General features: G+C 54.5%; 1 protein-coding gene across 1 annotated transcript in view; it reads left to right on the top strand.

Annotated features, from left to right (window-relative positions):
• Positions 1 to 14,232: 14,232 nt before the first annotated feature.
• The window catches only part of CAPN5 (calpain 5), a 49,146-nt gene continuing 41,516 nt past the window's right edge, over positions 14,233 to 21,862 (top strand). Inside the window, exon 1 of the mRNA XM_053670827.1 lies at positions 14,233 to 14,394. The gene's annotated coding sequence lies outside the window, so the exon portion shown is untranslated. The remainder of the gene's footprint in view (positions 14,395 to 21,862) is intronic.

The raw sequence follows: 21,862 nt of genomic DNA on the forward strand, positions 1-21,862 counted from the left end.
AATTATGCTAGAATTTTTCTGTTATTAGTCTCAGACTACACTGCACCTTGCACTCCAGGGCTGGGTAATGTACAAGGGTTCAAACAAAGAGAAGGAAGTGCGTGGAAAGTTGGACGTGACCGCAAAGCTCAAAGATTCACCTGGTTCTGGGAGTGTGCTTCCCCCCTTTAGACCTTCAGCAAAGGAGCTCCCAAGTGGGAAGCTGGTAACTTTTCAGTTAAACAGTATGATCTATAAATACCAAGGTGCTCAACTTTAGAAGCTCCGAAGTAAACGCACGAGCCTTCCAGGGTTACACAGTTAAGGGGGTGGGGACAGATGAGAAACACGGAAACTGCTGCGTGAGCCACATACGTCAGCAGTGCCCAGAGTGCCATCTGTGAGACAAAGCAAATTAGAATTTTCCATAATTCACCAAGTTTTCCAAGCCACAGCACTTTGTTTTGCACTTCTGTGAAAGTTTATGGAAAAGTTCTGTGAAATTCTATGAGGAAATATTAATCTGGGACAATGTTATTGTCTTCATTATAAATTCTGAAAAATAACAACAAAAATGTTGGCCAAATTAATGTGGCTATCCTACTAGGAAAATACTTAGCGACTAGGCGAAGTGTGTCTGCCTGCCCCCTCACAGTGACGACCCGAAAGACTATACCTGGGTAGTTCCTACAGGGGCCATAAGATCACGCAGCAGAGTGCGTTCCTGCCTGGCTTCTCCCCGCACCCTCCCAGCCTCCTCCCCCGCTGTGACTCCCTTCCCTGGAGACTATCCTGTAGTTGGTTCACTGTCCCAGAGATGCTTTCAGCCCAAACCCTGAAGAATCCACCCGCTCCAGCCCATTCCCAGCCATCAAGGAGCTGCAGCTAATGTATGTGAATGATGACATCAGAAGGGGCGCTGGAGCCGAGACAGGGAGGGAAGGGAGCAGGAGAAAAGACCATGAGGTGCTCTGACCACTCTGAACTCACAAGACACACTCGCCCTCGATAAGTAAAGTATTCCCTTGGAATCATGTCAGGGTTGGGAGGTTAGCCATGAAGCAGAGGGTTGGGAAATACACAAGCTTAACCATCGGTTACAAACATCTGAGAAGGCTTGTCTTTCCTCTGCAGGGGGCACTGTAGATGTGAATGTCTTATCCCCAGGTCTGGAGCGTTCAGCCACCAGAAGGCTCAGGTGAGAAACTGCAAAGTGGTTCTTGTCAGATGCATCTTCTCAGGAGAGTGGCACCGTGTGTGCAAGAGAAGCTTCAGTAGAGTATCTGCCCTTCATGTGAGACCTGCACATCCAAGAGGGAGCAAAAGAGTTCTGTAGGCAGGTTCTTGTGGAGAAGCCAAATTAAAGCAAAGGGACCCGTGAGTCATTGAGTCTACTGGAAATAGACAATCAGGGAGACCCTGGGATACAAGGCAAGGGATGAAATCAGACAAGAGTGAAAATATCTCAAGTTCATAGTATCTAAAGTCCAGGAGCAGTGGTCTTGGTTCAAGAGGGTCATCGCAGTGCTGCCTCTAAAGGGCCTGCAGTCTTGAAATGGGATGAAAGGAGTCAGCAAATCAACCTGAATCTGGAATTTTCACGTGGACATGGAACTTCGCAAGAACTGAGACAATAATTATTTGCTAGTGTGTCTTCCAAGCTCTTCAAGCTGCAGCCTTAAAACCTGCCCTGTGGCCTGTGCTTCTGGCTGGTTTTGTTGGAGCCCATGGCTGCTGGCACCCTGGCCAGTTTCCTGGGAGATGGTCATCCATCACTGTCCCCTGAGCCTCTGATGCTGAGTCCTCTGCCAGCCTTGCTTATGGTGGTGCCACTGCAGCTTCTTACAGAGAATTGATTACCGGTCTGTGGCAAGCCCATTTGCGGTCTGTGGCAAGCCCAGCAAAACTGAACAGATACAGTTGTCTCCCCTGGATGTTTATCTTCAGGCCTTCTAGAGACTGCCCTGGGTTAAGAAAAGGAGGGCGATTTAGCCTCACCAGGCACACTTTGGACTGCAGAACGGGATGCGGGGAGCTGACTAGAGGCACTTGAGGAGAGACTGGGTTTGTGGCTCTGGGACAGAGCTGAAGGGGCAGCCACCGGGACGCCCGTGCTGAGTCACTCCCACACTGCAGCGCCATCTTTCTTGGGTGAGCTCCCTGCTCCTTACCCAAACCTCAGCTTTTAAATATTAGCTTTTCTAACCAAGCCTGCTGGGATGTGTAGTTTCCTTCACTGCTGACTAACTATGTGGTAGGTTCTTCCACTAGTCCCTCCTTTGTGTTTCAGAGAGGGACAGCCTCGCCTGGATCAACCCTTTCCTGACAGAGAACACAAGTGAGTTTGCAAAGCATTTTGAACTGTGCTCTGTAAATTGGACAATTGCAAAGGAGCTGGGATTGCTTCAATTTCACCTGTGAACCAGACACACTTTTCTAAAGCCACCCTGCCACCCCCCCCCCACATACACACACACAGGCGTGCATCATTCAATGGAGCGAGTTTTATTGATCTTAACTCTGGGCTCGGCTCTGGCATGTTGGAGGCATTTTTTTCTATCCTTTTCTCTCGCTTCAGCCCTGGACTGTAATGCACAACGTGTCTACCTAGGCAGGAGAAAGAAGGCCGTGTCTCACTTGGTAGCGGGGCCTAGTCCCAAACAGGGCTCGATTCGCAAAGGAGTCTGTGGAGAAAGTATAAAAAGAGGATTCACTCTCCAAGCCCTGCTGTGTGGGACTGCGTGGCACTGTGCCATCCATCCAACAGACCTCGGGATGCTGTGGCAGAGTTAGGTGCTCCGACTGCAGTGGAGAACAGGACAGACACCCCGCCTGTGGCTCTCACAGTCTAGTGTCTGGCAACCCTGCCGCTTACAGTTGGGGTGAGCTTGTGGAAGAAGGGCGTGGGGAGCTGTGTGAGTGTCCCCTGGGGACCTGGAGGAGGGAGACTTCCCTGAAGGCGCATGTTACCTTAACAACTGAGGGGTGAGAGGAATGAGGAAGAAAACTGGCTGGTCATGGCAGAGAGAGCAGGAGGCAAGTGTCCGGAGACAAGGGCAGGAGCGCGTCCTGAGGGGCCTTAAGGGGATGGTGAGAATTTGGATTTGGAAAGCTGTCGAAAGGACGGAAAACGGGAAAAAGGGAGCCGGGTGGATGTAGGGGTTCCGGACAGAAGAGGCTGGGGTGGTCCCAGGAGAGGCAATGGCGGAGCATGACATTGGAGACGGAATAGTATGTCTTAGTTACACGGGAAGAAGCAGAGTTGGGGTCAGTTGTGCAGTAAGTGGAGTTTGTTGAGTTTGAGGTCTGTGTGAGATAAATACGGAATGTCCTTGAGTGACGATTTTGTCCGATGTTTCCTTCTGACGTTGATGAGAGGAAAGCCCTGATCCCGGGCCGGGCCCGGCGCTGTGGAGTCTGCCGTCCCCCCCACGTCTTGGAGAGCTTGCTCCGGACACTCCGGGGTCCTCCCAGTCTCAGGGCGGGGCACCGGTGTCACGGTGCCGGTGCCGATCAGGTGTCTTCAGACCAACCAACAAAGCAGAAGCTTGACAGAACATAACAGAGTTCGTTACAAGGCCATTTACTTAACCGGACCATAGGGTCGGAGAGCGCAGGCAGCGCCACAGGATGACTCATCCGACCCGGCCCTGCTGCAGCGCTTCCCATTGTGCGGAGTTCGATGCACGAGGCAGGGGGACAGAGCACAGCACAGCCAAGGGCCCTACCTCCTGGCGGTCTTGTGACAGATGGCTGTTTATAAACCGTTCCTCTCGCTGGTTTGGTATGTATCTCAGTTGTGCCATTCCAGACACCAGCTGCCAACAAAATTGTGTATGGCTGCATTTCGGACATGAGGGCGATCTGGCTGTGACGTGTCTCCCCACTGATCGCCAGGGTTGATTTGGCTGGTCTGGTTGGCGATCCCCTTCCACCCTCACCGATCCGTGGGCGTCCCTCCCGAAGCTGCTCTCTGGGAGGAAGGGGACAGCCTCCCCCACTAGCGGAGAGGGCCGGTCCCGGGGGCGGGGATACACTAGTGGCTGCGCTCCCCTGCTAGGGCCTCCGAACACGCTCTCAGAAATATCTGTGGCTACATCTTCAGGAACACAGATAATGACCGTCAACTGGAAGCCTTCGATGTGCTTGCTAAGGACAGTGAAGTTGGCCAGATGTCACAGCATGAAACAGACCCAAAGCGCCGGCACTAGGCTCACACTGGGCTCAGCAGAGTGCCCGCACTGTCCCGGCCTGCGTGAGCGCGGGGTGGGCGCGAGGGGCCCTGCGATGGGAGGGCGGCCTCTCCTCTCCAGGCTTGGTTCCTGCCTTGCTCGTGAGCTGCCACGAGAGGCTCCAGTCACCATGACCCTGAACTGGAGTAAGTGGGTTGGAAAGGAATTATCTCACTTGGTTTTATTCATCTTTCTTAGTTATCTGTATAGCTCACATTTATTTCAATTTTAATATTAGGAGTGTTTGGGGGTCTTTACTTAAAAATGTAATGTTTTTGTGACCAGAAATATGCCATTAGGAGCTTCACTCTTGGTTCTATCAACTGGCCTATGGTAACATTGGTCTCGTTATATGCTTTTCTTCATTTAAACTTGCAGTTTCCAAGAACCTTTTCAAGTTGTTACGTGAGGACGCACCTGTCCTGGTGGGGACCTCGGGACAATAGGAGTGTGGGTCTGGGGCTCCACCGAGAGATCCGGGCCAAGACACACATTTGAGAAACAAAGCACAGGCCACATTTGAACCTGTGGGAGCGGACGAGATCGTGGAAGGAAGGAAGGAAGGAAGAGGGTCTCAGACTGAGTCCTAGAAACCAACCGTTTAACAACTAGTTGGAGGAACTTTGAAGGACAAGGGCACCCCCATCCAAAGCCAGTCACTAGCCACCCGGAAAGGACACCCGGAGTGGGACCAAGTTCTGGTTCCGAGGGTCTGCGGATGCCAGCGGCTGGGCTGGACACGGCCGTGGCGGTTGGCGGGCTCCTCCATGTGGCACGAGGGGTGGTGGGCAGTGACCCTGACCCAACACCACACTGAGGCGCAGGCTTCCAGCCGCAGCCCACTGGCGTCGGTCCTGACAGAGTGCTGCCACACACGTCATGTCCTCGTCGGTGTCCTCGGGCCTCCACTGCCACTCTGGTCCGCCACTGGGAAACTGCGGTTGTGGCCAAGTCTCCGACCTCGAATGTGGAATTCCGCATCTGCGGGATGTAGGGCTGTCTTAAGGGTCAGCACCCTGGCGTAGTATGAATCCAATTAGAATGGCTTTTCTGGATGGGATCCTCCCTGGAAGTCAGATGCCTGCTCGTGGCCTGCAAAGGGCACCTCAAACTTCTGGACAAGCCTGGGGAGTCCACCCTGCTTCTAGATTCTTCTCGCACTGAGCAGTTTGATCTGGAACAAGGGGCCATCTGCGTTCTGCCCCTTCCTGGTCACCACTGCTGGCCTGTGCCCACACAACCTATTTATCTTGGGGCGGGGACAGGTTTCTTCGCGCTGCCCACCCCAGTGTTTCAGATGAGGGTGCTGCAGAACTTGCAGAGAACTGGACGGAGACCCTCCCCACTGGGTCCGAGCGCCTGCCCGAGTTAAGGGCAGGGCTGGGAAGGAGTCAGGACTGCTTCGCTCCCACCTCTGAGCAGTCCTCGCCTCTCCGAAGCCGCCCTGCCGCACACGCCACTGCATACGTGTCACTGCGTTCCTCTCTGTCCATTCCAGAACCTCCCAGAGAGGTCATAGCTGCCTGTCCCAAAGTCGGTTCATTTTACTCCAGTAAAATTGGCCCCATTGAACTTTCTTCCCACTTCATTGCTGAAACAAAAGACATTTCTGCTAAGGTGAAAAGATGAATTTTTAGGGGGCTTGACAAAAACAAGTTAACACGATTAAGTCATTCAGTCAGCCCAGGGGGTACCTGCTGTCCGGCCTTGACAGGCAGGCGCCGCTCAGTCTGGGGGGGCTTGGTCAGGCCCCTCCCGGGGCGGAGGCACTCTGGCCCTCGTTTGTTCCAGATTTAATCAGTGCTTCCACTCTCTCTCGGTCCTTCGTCCTCCCACCACTCACTTCCCCCTCATTCTTATCCCTTACTCTCCCTGCAGACATCCCCCCACCCCAGACCCGTCTAAATTAGCAAGAAGGACAGAGAGCCTGAGAGGTGAATGTCCCCACAGAATGCCCAGTAAGTTACCAAGGGCACCATCCCAGCCCGACTCGCAGCTGCTCCCCAGTTCAGGCCTGGGCCTCACCTCCCGCGTGGATCACTGTCCCACCTGCTCCGGGGCCCCCGCCCCAGGCTTGCCCTCTGCAGCATCTGCACCGCCTGCTCCAATGGACTCTTGAAAACAGGTATGGACTTGTCAAAACTTTCAAAGGACCAAGTTAAAAGTCCAGGTATGGCATTCAAGGCCCCTCTCAGGGTGCCTCTAATCTAGCTTTGCTCCTTCAACTCCCAACATCTCCCCCTCCAAACACATTAAACCTGGACTGTATCCCAGAGGTGTACCGTGTGGTCCCAGACAGACCTCTGGGCATCTGCTTGCACGGCCCCCTCCCTCTCCCACCCCTCCTTGCCTGCTGGGACAACTTGCCTCCTCAAAACCCATGTGGCAGGTTACAAATGGCCGCCAGTTTCTGGAGCTCCTCCTCTCCTGAGGCATCGGGGCTGGTCTGCTGATTTGCTTTGACCGACAGATGGTGGTGGAAGTGGCATCATGCAAGCTGCAAAGCCCAGGACTCAAGGGGTCTCGCAGCCTCCAGCTTCGCCACCTCAATCGTGAGACCACCAGGCTGTGCAGCAGCCCAGGATGAAGGAGCACAGCAGGGCGAGGCTCACCACCCACCACCCTCACTAGATGCTCCCAGCTTACACCTTAGCAGGATGTAGACACACTTTTAAGGACCCTCGTGATCACACTGGGCCCGCTGCCAAGATAATCCGGGATTATCTTCCTTCTTAAGGTCAGCTGACCAGCATCCTTCATTCCATCTGTAACCTTAATTCCCCCTTTCCACACAACCTGATGTATTCATAAATCCCAGGGTCCACAGTGTGGGTGTCTTTTGGAGGCCATTAGTTTGCCTACCACAGTGTCCAATGAATATTTGTTGAACAAATGAACAATAATGAAACACAGGATGAGAATTAAAGAATGAACAAATGTGCTCCCTTCACACAGACCTAGCTGGTGTGGACTCTCATCCTGGACAACCGAGAACACTAGTCCTGAATTCCCTCTCCCCTAGCAGCCGCTTTTCAAGTGCTTGCAGGAGAGAAGAAAACAAGAATGCTGAGGCCAGGAGAGGACACTTGGGGACCATCGGGAAAGTCAGAGTTCTGTGCTTGGAGAACTTCCCGTTTGACAGACAGGTGGATTGTTCTCCCCACCCCCCACCCCCAGCCCACTTTAGAGGCAAAGATGATAATTCAGAAACTTCACAACTCGAAAAGGTCAGAACAGCGCCATTAGAGGCCTGCTGTGTCACTGTGGGTCCTAGTCGCCCCGTCTCTGAAGCTGAGATGTTCGCCTTACCAGGCCGGGCGATGTGCACGGCCAGCCCAGACCTGGCATCACCTGGTGTCGCCTGTCTCTCCTCGCGGGGCCCTAGCTCCGCTCACCCGGTCCGACTCTTGGAGCTGTTGCGCCCTGTTGCCGCCAGGGGGCGCGCCCCCAAAGTTTCCCAGCGGAGGAAAGCGGCGAGTCCTTGGGTCAGCGTGAATCTGGGCCCAGGGAGCCTGCGCTCTCAACTCCGTTTCCCCGGTGGCCAGCGGTCAGCATAACTGACTAGGGCTTCATGAGCAAGGAAAATGATGGGCCTGTCTCACTCAAACACAAATTCAAAATTCTACCCGAAATGTGTAAAAAATTAATCAGCATCTTGATGGGTTTATCCCAGGAATTCAGGGTGGTAAGGTTAGCATCAGAAAAGCAGTTAGAACATATGAGGGTCTGTCAGTGCGCTACATGACATCAAGAGAGAATTGAGTAGTATTTCAGGTCAGGACAAAAAATTTAAATAAAATTCAACATCTATTCATGATTTTAAAGAAAATCTTAGTAAGAAGTGAAAGCATTTGGAAGAATTTCCTTTGAATTTGAAACAAGACTAGATGCTCACCACTTCTGCTCAGCATTGGCTAAGCTTTGGCTGAGAGCACAGTAAGGCAAGATAGTCAAAAATATAATGACTTAAAAAAAGGAAGAAAATTATCAAAACCTTACAGGTTTGCAACCCTGTCAGACTCAATTTCCCGTTTCCAACAAATTAACTCCTAGCTAATATCATACATACACAGATATATATTTAAAATTAATATAATTCTTTCGTTGTAATATAAAATAGTAATAAAAGAAAAATACTTTAAAATAAAATATGAATTTTGATGTGTAAATTCTCGGGCACAAAAAACCCCACAAAAACTCCCATACAAAATTCCAGATCTCCCACTAGGGGGCAGCACACCTCACTGAACATCATTAGTCTAAATCAGGAGTGTCAAACTCGTTTTCACTGGGGCCACATCATCCTCTCAGTTGCCTTCAAAGGGCTGAATGTAATTCTAGGACTGTATAAATGTAACTACTCCTTAACTAGGGGCAAGGAGCTCGGTGCTGCCACCAGGTAGAAACAAGGTCCCCGGGCCAGATAAAACAAGGTGGAAGGCCGGATTCACCCCGAAGGCCTTGTATTTGCCACCTGTGGTCTACATAGAAAACCCACACACACACACACACACACACACACACACACACACACACACACACATCCTACATACAACTGATTAAATTAATTTTAAAGAATGTATGAAGTTTTCCAGGTATAAAATCAATGTTCAAAATTCAATTTAATTTCTATATAGTAGTAACAAGCAGTCAGGAAAAGTCCTCTTTTAAAAGTAGCATTTATAATAGGAATAAAAAGACATCTAATTGAATCTAAAAGGCATGCAAGGAAATAAGAAAAATTATTTATAGATAGTATTTTTAACAACTACATTAATATAGAGCGACATCATGTAACTAGGCACCTCTAAGCCCCTGACTGCCTTGGACCCTCACCCCAACCAGGGAACAGGGACTGTGCTCATAACTATTGGCCAGATGTGGAGACGGAGGTAGGTGAGTGGCCTGTGCAAGGTCACACATGTCTTTTAGGCCCAGGCTTCCTGCTAGCAATGTCTGGGCCCTGACCCCTGCCCTGGCCACCACATCTGATGTCCACCACATCTGCAGTCCAGCAATTTAGCCTTAGCCACACACACACACACACACACACACACACGCACACACACAAAACGTTAATCATGCCTTCAGCCTGGCCTGGCCCAGTGGCACTTGGGAATAAGAAGCAGTAGCCCTTTGAGGGAGGAGGTGAGGATGAAGCTAAAGGTAAGGCCCCACTTCAATTTTCCCACCTCAGTGCCCTGCCGACTCCCTCCCTCAAACCCAGAAGAAAAAAGCAAATAGCAATTATGGAGGGACAGGAAGTCTGAACCTGAGAGGTGCCCTGCTTGCCCCCAGCCCCAGTGAATGGGAAAGTGGGCTCAGAGAGAACAGGGCCCAGCCCAGCATCACACAGCAGCAGGTCTGTGGCAGCGTGAGGAGGCCAGGCCTGAAGCCAGCTTGGCATCAAGCCTGGGGTGGGGACCCTTTGGGGTTTGAATGAAAAATACTGTGAGTGTTTGTCTGTCCCTGGCCCCCTGAGTTTCCAGTCAGGCAGCTACAGTCTCCTGTGCCAGGAGTGACGCTGGAGTCTGATCAGACTCCAGGGGCCACAGAGAAAGGCCCCCAACCTAGTCGGGGGTGTCAGTTTTCAGTCATGAACTGAGACTCATAAGTGGGTCATGAAATCAATTCAGAGTGTGAAAACCACATTTAAAAATTTAAAGAGGAAAAAATAGAGATATCAAGTGAATCACACATAGTACAGATAGAGGATCATGATAGAAAACACGGTTCTAATTTTGGCTGTGATTTTTTTTGAATGCTAGCAGCCTTTAATGACAAGGTTGCCAGATTCAAAACCAACATACAAAAGAAACCAATGCCATTTCTCTACACCAGGCATAACCAACTAGAAAACGTCATTTTCATAAAAGGTGAAACATTTTCGTATAATGGCTGGAACTTACTTTCCAGTGGTTCAGGAAAAAAGTGTGTATGAGTGAGTGTATGTGAAAGAATTTACCGATGTTAAAAGTTGGTGAATTCAAGTAAAAGGTTCATCATTCTTCCCATTCCCTTTTCTCCCGATTTGACATTTAGAAAAATAAAAACTTGGGAGAAAATACCATTTACAATAGTAACAAAAAGTATGAAGTAAGTATCTACAATAGAATTTACGTGAATGTCCAAGGCCTCCATGAGAAAAAGAATTAAACTCTAATAAAGGACATAGGCAATGTCTGAATAGAAAGATAGTCCATGTTCATATATGAAACTACCTAATATTATAAAGGTACCAATTATTCCCTAAGTAATCTTAAAATTCAATGCCGCCCTAATCGAAACTCCATTTTTGTTTGTTTTTTAGGAGCTCAAGGAACTTACTCTAAAAAGCAGATGAATAGTTGAGTTGCTCTTAAAAATTAAAAGTTAAGGGTGACATTTGCCTTGCTATGTACGACCACCAGGTCGTGGAGACAGGAACGTCTCGGGGCTAACGCGGGGACAGACGGATAAGGGGAGGCTCCAGTCCAAGGCCGCCGGTGCAGGTGGGCACCTACGCGGAAGGACGTAGAAATGCGGCTGGTGGTGCGGCTCACTCCGCGGGTCAGTCACCGGCCTGGGCTTCACCTCCTGCCGCGTTTGGGCAGAGACGCTCGGGTGAGAGCCCTAAATGTGAAACGTACAACTGTAAAAATGGCAGAGGACGTAGAGGAGAATCTCGTTGTGACCTAGGAACGGGGAAGGACTCTTCAAGCAAACTTCAAACGCATAAATAATAAGATTTTTAAAAGCTGGAATGTGACTAGAACAAGCCTAAAGATTTCTGTCTGGTGACGAACGAAAACAAAGGAGGCTGACAGTGGGAGCGACATTTACGCGGTCTGAAGCCATCAGCCGATTGACGTCCAGAACGTGCGAACCAAAACCCAGCAGACACGAGGGCAAAGGATGCACCAGCCAAGTTCAGAAGAGGAAGCTCTGAAATTTGACAGTACACTAGGAGGTCCTCTAAATTATTAATGATCACGACAGAAACCAAATTAAAACAAAGAGGTAGCTACACTTCTAGGCGAATGTTCTCCGCCCCAAGACACCGGGCCTTAGGAGCCCCCATCTTGAGCCTCTCCTCCTGCCAAGGAGCTTCTTTTAGGTTTCTCAAACAAGACTCAGGCAACTAGATCTACTGGGGCTTTTTAAGGAAATTATTATCATTATAAGAGTTTTGTATGGGAAACCCTGTTGATAGAGGAGCAGAAAAGATAGGGGTTTTCTGGCCAGGGGCAGAGAAGGTTCTGTCTCCTGCAGACCGAGGAAGAGGCAGGTGCATTGGCTCTGGGCGACAAAGGGCTCTCCCAAATGGAGTGAACAGGGCTGCCCTGTGAGGGAATGAGCTCCCTGTTCTAGGGGAATGCAAACAGAGGTTGGACAGCCAGTCAAGGAGCCTATAGAGGTGCCTTTTCCCTGGGGGAGAGACGAGGAGGAGGATGGAGGGGAAGGGCGCAAGGGTGGAGTCAGACAGGGCAGGGTTGGGTTCCAGCTCTGCAGCTTCCTCATTGTGTGACCCGGGGATCCCATGAGGCTCAGCTCTGCTCTCTAGGAAATGGGGCCAATGGGGCCCCTGCAGCAGGTGGCAAAGGCACCTGCACCTGATGGCACCATTAGGTGGCTCGGTTTATGAAAGTAGCCAGCAGGGTCCTGGGGCCAGAGCTCCACTGGACCCCGTCCCTTCCCCACACTTGTCAGGAGGCCAGGCTCTTCCTGACTTGTCTGAAAATGCCCCTCCCCCGAAACAAGAGCAGGGCCAGTGCCACCCCCCACCCCACCAGGCTGGGTGCTTGGAAGGTCACTGTCTCTCTTTAGGCCTGTTTCCTCATCTGCCAGCAATGGGCTCCGGATTGGAATCTTCCAGTTCTAACATTCTGGGGTGCCTGGGCATCTAACTGGCCACATGTATGTGCCTCTGCTTCTGGGGGACCCAGTGTCTTCACAAAATGTGGGGGTTTGGCTACATGAAAACTGCACCAGCTAAATCCAAGGTGAGCACTGATTTAGCAGAACCAGGGACCACTCTAGGGCTTCACATGATTGGTCCATTTAATCCCCACAGTGACTCCCTGGTGTAGTGCTGTAATACTGCTTTACAGGTGAGGTGACTGGGGCACAGAGAGGGTGGGTCACTTGTCCAAGGTCACACAGCGAACACAAGCCCAGGCAATGAGTCCAGAGTCCATGCTTGCAACCACCACATGACACCCCTCCTGAGGCTCCAATACTCTGAAATACAAAAGGGGGACCAAGCATCCTTGGAATCGCACCATTCTGCGGGCTGAGGCACACGTATTTTTTCGGACAAGGCCCCAGCCCCACTTTGAACACCTGGGAGTTGCCCAGCCCAGAGGCCAGGCTGCCCAACACCCTACATGAGGGGGCCTTCCTGGGCTCCACAACTTGCCAAAACTGGATCATTACACACTTCTGCTAGAAAGCCCATTTTACAGACAGGAAAACGAGGCTTGGGAAGGACAAGACTTGCCAGGATTACACAACCAGTAGCCAGCAGAGTGAGGCCTGGAGCCGCCTGGCTTCACCAAGCACTGAGCCTCACCTGACCCTCCAGGGGGAGCCGCTAACTCCCAGAGGCAGCCTGAGTGTAGGGCCCTGGAAGAGACACGACGACCAGGTGGGAGTGCTGAAGGTGTGGTGGGGCTCGTGGTGGAGAAACCGCATGGGAGCTGAGGGCCGATCTCGAGACGTTTGTGTGGGCCGGGAGAGAGCAGCATTTTAGACGGAAGATCAGCATCGGCAAGAAGGCTGGGGAGTGGAGAGCTCTGGAGAGCAGCACTGAGGGCCCCGGGGAGACTGTAGCCCAGGGCACAGGCAGTGGAACAGGGTGGAGAGTCAGACAGGGACACGGACTTGGACATTGTCCTGCGAGGGTGGGTCATGGCTGCATATGAGTCTTCCCTGGCTGAACGAGAGGCTCTGGAGGGAGCTGGAGCTACTCCCAGGGGAGGAACATCTGGGAAACCTGGGAAAGAGGCTGTGAGGTGGTGGAAGAGGCCCGGTTAGTCTCAGTGACTGGGAGGTGGATGAAATCAGGAACCGAGGCTGGGAGCGCTGAGGGGGGGAGATGAGTGGGCCTGAGTTTCTCCACCTGCAAAGCGGGCTGATACGGGCCTCTGACGGCAAGTCGGAGCAGTGCGGAGGAAGCCCTGAGCCCCTACGGTGTGCCAGAACTGGTCGTTCAGAAATCTTCTCAGACTCAATCTTGGAACCTGCCCCTCCTCCTGCCGTATTGAGCACGATAAATGCTCAAAACGGGTCTGGAGCCGGCTTTCCCTATCTGACAGGGTCCTTCTTGGCGCCTCCAGGGGTCCGGATCCCCCCTCCTCCACCTCGAGCCTTGGAGATGGACATGGACAGGGAGACGGGAAAGAGATAGGCGCACGCCTCTTCAAGTCCTTCTTTCCCCAACCCCCTGCGGTGATCGTTGCCCAGCTCACAGTACAACAGGGGTCCCCAACCCCGGGCCGCGAGGGAAGCTCGCCTCAGCTCTGCTTCCTGTCTCCGCCCCCCAACACGCTTCACAGCAGGAGATGAGTGGCGGCGAGCGAGTGAATGACCGCCCCCTGCCCCGCTGGGCTCCGTCCCCTTCCCCCTTCTCCGCTCTGTCCGTGGGAAAACCGGTCTCTGGTGCCAAAAAAGTTGGTAACCGCTGCTGTACAAGATGCGTGCCCAACGCTCAGCGGCCTGCACGCCTTCTGCGGGACGTGCACGGAACCCTCCGGCACCTGCCGACCTGGGCTTAGCCCTGGGTGGCTCCCAAAGATATTCCACAGCAGACAGAGCGAGGTGGGAAGGGAGGCCAGAAGAACAGGGTCCTGATCGAGCCCAGAGGGGTTGGGCTGAGCCTCAAGGGCTTCCAAACCCCATCCTATTCCCCAACGGGGACTCTGCAGTTCGCCCCACAGCGCGGCTGCAGTTCGCATGCGCAGCAATCCCAGTCCTTCCGCCCCACTGGAAACCACGCCTCTGTCTCCAAATGGGCGGAGGCTGCGGGGAGGGGCGGGGTGGGCCACAGCCCCCGAGTCCCAGCTCCAGCCCCGCCTTGAGGCCAGCCCCAGCCGATCTGTGGCCCGAGCCGCCGGCTGCTTCCTGGGGCTCATCCAGCCTCCGTTCCACTGTCCGTGCGGTGCCTGCATCCCGGGGTCCGGCTCGACCGGTGGCGGCGCGGCAGGTAGGAGGCGCTGCGCAGAGGGAGGCGTGTGCGAGCGCGCGCGAGTTCCTGTGTGTGTTTCGGAGGTGTGTGTGCAGGTGCAGCGCTGGTCAGTGCGTGCCCTGTGAGCGCCGATCCGTGTGTGTGTTGGGGGGGTGCACATCCCGCACGCCAGGGAGGAAGGGGGAGATCACCGCCTTGGCTTTCAGCCCGGGGTGGGGGGGAGGGAGCCTGGAGGATCCGCCGGGGTACCCAGGGTTTGTCCCCACCCAACCCTCCACCCCCCGTTTTAGGAGCCTCCTGGGCACCCCAGCCCCCACCCTTCCCACCTCCCGGAGTTCCGGGGCAAGTTTCCTAGTTTAGATGCTCTGGTGTTGAAACCCCCGGGACTTGACCATTTCTTCCTCACAATTTCCCTTTCCTGTTCCCTTTCCAGCCCTCCACCCATTAATTCCAAGTCCCTTCTGGGTGCCCTCCCTTCTTCCCATCCCCCGTCCGAAAGACTTAGGAAAGGAGCGAAGCAGGTTCTCCTCTTGACCCTTTTCCATGGTTGAACAGGGGTCCTTCTCCTGGGTGGGGTGTGGTGTGGGGAGCAGGGGTGGGGTGGGGAGATCTGGAAGAGAGCGCATCTCGGGCTTCTTTGATCCTCCTCTGCCCTTCAGAACTGAGCGTCTGGGGAGATCCGCCTGGGGTCCAGAGGTGAAGTAGGACAGGTCGTTATCAGGTGCCAAGTTCTGTCCAGGCTTTCATGTGGTGGGCTTCTCACCACCCCCCCCCCCACTCCCACCCCTGGAATGAAGACAATGGACATGGAGGGGTGAAGTGAGCTACGGTCAGGGGTGTTGAGCCAGAATTTGAACCTGGGTCACCTGGCTCTTAAGCCAGAATCTTCTCCCTGCACCTGCCATGGAGGGAAGAGCCTGGGAAACTCCTAGGATTCTAGGGATGGAGAAATCTGAGTAGACTTCCTGGAAGAGAGGGATTCGAGGGTGGGGTTCAGATTAGCTTTGAGTGTGAGGTCTCCTGGGCAAAGCTCTGTGTTCGGCTGCAAAATTGACATCCCCAAGGTCTGTGGGCCTGTTCCTTGCTTCAGCCCCCAAAGTCCTGGGGTGGTGGTTGGAGACCTGGCTACTTTCCTTGGCTGAGGGACTGGGTCGGGTAGGGTGGGCCCAGCTGCTGTTGCTTCAGGCCCAGCTGGCCAGAGCTTGGTGCCAAGACAAAGAGGTGCTCTGGCCAGGTTGTGCCCTGAGGCAAACAGGTCAACAGATAAGCCCTTGCCCAGGGTTACATTCCCTGCTGGGTGCCCAGGGTGGGAGTTGGGCAGTCCTTGCCTGGGTGTGTGTGGGGAGGGGGTCACTTTGGGTACATGGGTGCTGGGTTTCCAGGGATGAACAGTTCACCAAGCAGAAAAGAAGCAGGGCATTGCAGGCCCAGGGAGCAGATGGGTAAAGGCCTGGAGGTGTCAAACTGAGTGACAGTCTGGGGGGAGGGGCGTTAAATAGATGTGTGTCTGAGAAAGGTCATCTCAGGCTCCTATAGTGGGTGGGTCCCTATGGAGGGCAGTGAGGCGAGGCCAGAGCTGCCCCACTCCCCACCTCCCCCCAGAGGGGATCTGAGGGGGGCTCCCAGAGCAGGGGTGGGGGTGAATGGCGGTGCTGAAGCACTGGCCGCACAGGGCTCCAGCTTGGGGAAGGGTGGCTGGGGCAGCTGAGATGGGGCCACCACTGGGGGTGGAGTAGGTCTGGGAGATGTTGACAAGGTGGTGGCTGGACAGTGTGGTTGTGAGAGGCCTGCGGGCTCTGGGGGGGTGACATCCAGGACACTGCTACCAGGCCAGTGCTGTCTCTGGCTGCTGCTGCCTCTGCTTTCCCCGGGACAGCCCTGAAGTTCTGGTCCCTGAATGGGAGACCCTTCTGGACCCCCAGGGGCACAGGGTGACCTCTGCCCTCCCTGTGTCTAAGTTCCCTCCTTGTTGGAACTGGCTGTGTGCATGACCCTGAGGCAGGGAACTTCTCCGTGAGTCTTGGAAGTGGGGTCAAGTGCTGTGTAGTCGTAGGGTTGGGGTGATTGCGTTCGATAGTGGCCCTGCTGTGGCAGCTGTTGGGATACATGGTAAACAGCCGTCAGCATCACTCTCTTCTCCCCTGGGAGGGGGGACACAACCCAGAGGAGGGGTGAAAGGAAATGGGGTCTCCCATGGAAGTGGAAGCCCCCTTGGTGTCAGTGGGTGTGACCCTCTCAGAGCCCTTGAGTGGGTGGTCTCTCTGCGTGACCAAGTTTCTGGGCCCCCCAAGGCCCCTAACCCTATGTGTCTGTAACAAAGAGGCTCCCAGCCCCGAGCAGCTCCCCAGCCATCTGGGGCCTGGACAGATATGGACGTCTGTCTGTCTACAGCTGGTCTTCTCACCTGGCCCCAGCCCTCCTCTGCCCCCCAGGTCCTTTAGAGCCCCCTTCCCTGCCCCTCAGTCCCTTCCAGACACCTCTTCTTTTCTTCCTCCTTGTCCTTCCTGCTCAGAACACTCCTTGGCTGGCAGTGCGGCCCCCCGCCCCCTCGCCTCAGCTTCTCTTCAGTTCTGGTTTGATGTGAGGCCCTGGGCTGGTCTGGCTTCAGTTTAGGCCAAGCTGCGGATTTCCCAATGGCCTCAGGCCTTGCCTTTCCCTGCTCGCCAAAGGCAAACGGGCCAGGTCCCTTTGGGTTCTAATCCCCGAGGTTTTAGGAAGCCAGCCATGGGCTTGGACCTGGGAAGTTCTGGAATGTGACTGCCACCCATTCTAAATGTTCAGGGGTGTGTTTCTAGGGTCGGCTGGGCCAGGGGGGTGTGGGGGTGCCACTGGCTGAGGCTGTGGTGGCCTGGGGCTGTGGGCTGTGGGCTGTCGTTTTCTGACACAATGTAGCTTGTGGTTAGTCACAGGAGGAGGGGCTGGTGGCCAGAGCAGGCCCATCCCACCCACTGGGCCCCAGCTGACCATCACTGTTGGGGTGTCGGGGTGTCCCCAGTGATAGCCACAGGATCTTGAGGCCTGGGGGACAAAAGGCAGAGAGCTGCTGGCCTGCTCTGCCTGCCCCTGTCCAGCCAGCCCCTGCCCCAGTACCCCACCCCTGTGACCTGCCAGTCAGTGAGGTGGGACCCAACTGGTTTGTTACCAGCAGGAGTAACTAAGACACTGAAGTTTGGGGTGCCTTTGTCTTACCCTGGAGCAATTCAAGGTGTGAGAACGTCATCCTCACTCGCTCACCTCCTTGAGCAGCAGAGAGGAGTGAGGCCGCGTTCCCGGAGCCCACAGCCCGCAGCAAGGCTCCACTGCGGCTGTGACAAAGTGACACACCCTGAGGGAATTAAATCAACGCAGAGGTATCCTGGTCCGGTTTGGGAGGCCAGGAGTCTGCAGTGAGCCTCGTGGGGCTGCCATCCCGGTGTCGGCAGGCTGGCCCGTGCGGAGGCTGCAGGAGGCCTTGCTCCTTGTCTCCCATTTCTGGCGGCTGCCGGCGTCCCTGTGACCTCCTCACCCCAGTCTCCTCTCCTTTCCTCTCGCGGAGTCCCATCTCCCTGTGCCTCCTTATAAGAACACTTGTGATGACACCGAGGGCCCACCTGGGTGACAGGATTATCACCCTATCTCAAAATCCTTCATGACATCTGCAGAGTCCCTTTTGCCATATAAGGTAACGTTCGCTGTTCCAGGGATTGGGATGTTGATATCTTTGGGGTCTGTTGTTGCTCGCCTAAACGGGAGCCACCTGCGCTGTCACCCCGGGCACCTTCCTCAGGCTGCCTCCTGGGCGCTCACAGCTGTTGGCTCTTCCCCCGTGAGGTCATTCTCAGCGTCTGGCCCCCCCAGCCAAGAAGCTCGTGTGGGCAGGGCCTGGGCCTGCTGTGGCTCTGGCCCCAGAGCCGAGCCTGCGACCAGGAGGGCCAGAGCTCAGGGGTGTTTGGAAGAGAGGAAATGTCCCTGTTCGTGGGTTGCCCCAATGACCAGACCCAGTCTTGAACACAGTGTGTTGGGCCTTTCAGAGGGGAGTACAGCTCATTTTGGATGTTCATTCAACAAACCCAGTGCTGTGCAAGGGAGGTCGCGTGACCCCCACCATCACCCTGTAGGGCTGGGGCCTGGGGAGCCCTGTTTTGTGGAGCGAAGGCCGACAAGCTCTGCTCTGCCTGGAGCAGAGTGTGAGGAGCGAGGTGAGGCCGGTTGGGCAGGTAGAGTGGAGAAGACCTTCAGTTCACAGGTGGGAAATCTAAGGCACACAGAAGGTTGTACGGCCTTTCCCTGGGCCTCCGTGTCCCCGTCTGAGGGCGAGGATGTGCATGGGACATTCTGAAGCTTGCATTCGTCCCCTGCCTGGGCACTGGCCCTCGAGGCCCCCACAGGCAGCCAGGTTCCCCACTTTCTCGTTCCCGCCCTCCCTGCAGCTCTCTGTGGAATGTGCTTTTGGAGGTTTGTCTCCCAGGTGCACCCCCCCTCGCTCCCCCAGCCAGCCTCCCTGCCACTCTGGGATGGGACCCAAATCCCAGTGAGGAACAGATGTTGGGCGCAAGTCTCCGACTGCCCGGCCACACGACAGGCTATCCTGGAGGCTGGGTTTTCCCTCAAAACGCTGCGGGGGGGACATCAGTGCTTCAGGACCACGGTCCCCCCAAGACCAGGGAAAGAGCCTGCACCCGACCCCCCTGGCCCTGCCCTGCAGGCCTTCCACGTGTCTTAGCAGGGGGCTGTTTGTCAGGTGTGTGTGCTAGAAAGATTACTGCCGCTGGGCGGAGACTGGATTGGACAAGACAGAGGCGATAAGGGGAGGGGAGTGGAGAAGAAAGACAGGATTTCCCAGCCCCTGTGCCAGCCTGCCTGGCGGTGGCTGGACTGACTCACCGGGCCTGGTCCCTGGCTCCAGTGGCAGAGCCCGGAGCCCTGCGGCCCCAGCCCAGCCCTCCCTCCAAGGTCTCCTCCCCCACCCTGCCATCCCTGGCCCAGTGCACAGAAGGAGGGGAGACAGGGCCCCGGGAGGCCACAGTGCACCCACCATAGGACAGAGACACGCATTAAGCATGTTATTGAGATGGTGGCTTGTGGGGCAAGAGGAGGATGGGGCAAAAGAGAATGATTACATTGACCAACAAAAAACACCCCAATAACCAGGAAGTCACCGAACTCCGAGGCTCTGCTTTTTCCAGTCCCGGCCCCCACCCGTCTGGCTCACTGCCTCGGCCCCTTTCCGCAGCCTCTGACCCTTGCCGCACCCTGCAGCCCCTCCCTGCGTCCTGTGCCCTCAGTAAGCCCCCTGCAGGGCCGGTGCTCAGCCTTCCCCACTCAGGGCCCATCTTGAAGGGCCACCACCATTCTCCCCTGAATATCCCCACTGGCCATGCCTTACTTCCAGGAGTAACTGACCACCGTGTCTCCGCTTTAGCCCTTGGTCCCTGGGCTCCCTCTTCCCGGGACTGCCTTCCGGACCTGACCCCTTTTCTGTCAGCTCAGGCCAGCCCAGGATGGGTGTCAGTGAATGTGTGTGTGTGTTAAGTGACGGTGCCCCTGAATTATTAGACACAGATATTCAGCCTTCTCCTTATTATATGGCAAAAGGGAGGGGGCCCTGTTTCAGAAGTGGGGTGTAGCAGGAGGTCGAGGGAGGGAGGGCAGAGAGGGAGAGGGGGCTTTGTTGCCAGGCTGTGGGTGTGGGGGCATCACTGGCTGCTCCACTGTCCCTGAGTGACATCCACTCTGCTGTCTGGTGTTGTCCAATGGGCACCCGCCATGGGGGGTTGGGGTGCAGCGGGCCACAACCAGCAGGCCTTCCTTTGTTCTCCCTTTCACCCGCACACCCAGCTGGCCACAGATGGAGTTGAGTCTCCCACCCACACAGCTCTAGACTGGTCTGTTCACCATTCACACGGGAGCCTGTAAGTTCAAGTTCTATGGTCTTCCTTCTGCCCTCTCTGTTCTAGTCACATCCTTTCTTAGTACATTCTCATGCGGCAGTAGACCCATGTGGCAGCGGATGGATCTCAAGTTCGCCCCCTGCTGGGCACCCCCCCCCCCAGAACTCTGCCACCTCAGGGAAAGGTCTGATTCTCTCCCCCGGCACTCCAGGACCTCTGACCGGGATCCTGTGTACCCCCCACCCCCTGTCCACTCTGCATCAGCGCAGTTCCTCTCAGGGCTGAGAATGTCTCCTGGAGGTGGTCCCTGGCTGGCTGGTACCCCCTCAGATGCCGAGGAAACCTGGGAAATAGGCTTGTGCCCCATTGGGGTGAGGGGGCACCCCCTTCATCTTGTGGGATCCACTCTTGAACTTGAGCACACCAAGTGTGAAAGCCACAGTGTTCTGAGAGATGGGAAACTTGCAGAAGGTCTCACAGCCCGTGTGTGACAAGGCCAGGCCAGGGCTCTGACCCAGCCTGGGCCTCCTGCCCTCCAGGTATGTAGGGTCCGGCCTGACAGGGCGGGAACTATGAGGGGCCCAGAACTGCAGGATCGGGGTCCCCAGATTCAGCCAGTTTTTCTGCCCAGGGCCACTGTGCTGGCTTGTTAAAGTTTTTATGGGAAACACGGACGACAGTGCCGGAACCGTAGGTGCGCTGCGCAGCGCAGCGACCTCGCTGTGCAGCCCCCGCCCAGATCGCGGAGCAGCCCTGGTCTCGCTCACTCCCTTCAGGCCCCGCCCCAGAGGGAGCCGCCCTGGCCTTTTCACTGTGGATGCATTTTGCCTGCTTTTCAGTTTTGTGTAAATGGAATCCCGGTGTTGCTTTTCTTGTTTAATATTATGCTTGGGAGCTCCATCTGTGGGTTTTCATACAACAATATCTGTTCATTGTCTTTGCTGTGTAATACTCCATCACAACGTATTTATCCCCTCTGCTCTTGCACTTTTGGGTTGTTTCTCACTTTCAGCTATAACAAATACCACTGTGATAAAATTCGTGTACATGTTTTTTGGAGAATTAGGTACATGCATTTCTGTTCAGTATTTACTTTGGAGTAGAATCACTGCATGATAGAGTATGTGTTTGTTCAGCTGTGGATTAGGTCAAATGATTTTGCAAAGCGGTTGTACCAACCGACATTCTCAGCCCCAGTGTAGACGATCTCCTTGGGGGAGTGTGTGTGTGTGTGTGTGTGTGTGTGTAGTTTTTCACTGTAGCCATTCTAGGTGGGGGATGTAGTGATATGTCATTGTGTGTTCTTAAAAAAATTAATTCTGGAGGGCCTTGGCTGTTATAGCTCAGTGGATTGAATGCCAGCCTGCCAACCAAAGAGTCACCAATTCGACTCCCAGTCAGGGCCCATGCCTGGTTTGCAGACCAGGTCCCCAGGAGGGGGCACATAAGAGGCAACCACAGATTGATGTTTCTGTCCCTCTCTTTCTCCCTTTTCCCCTTTCTAAAAATAAATAAAATCTTAAAAATAATAATAAAATTAATCCCTGAAGCGGGGCACAGAGAGAGAGAAGCAGACCAGCCGACCAACAGTTTGTTGTGCATTCATTAATTGCTTC

Source organism: Artibeus jamaicensis, unplaced genomic scaffold, assembly GCF_021234435.1.
Source record: "Artibeus jamaicensis isolate MK-2021 breed Jamaican fruit bat unplaced genomic scaffold, CSHL_Jam_final contig_64, whole genome shotgun sequence".
NCBI classification, from domain to species: Eukaryota; Metazoa; Chordata; class Mammalia; order Chiroptera; family Phyllostomidae; genus Artibeus; species Artibeus jamaicensis.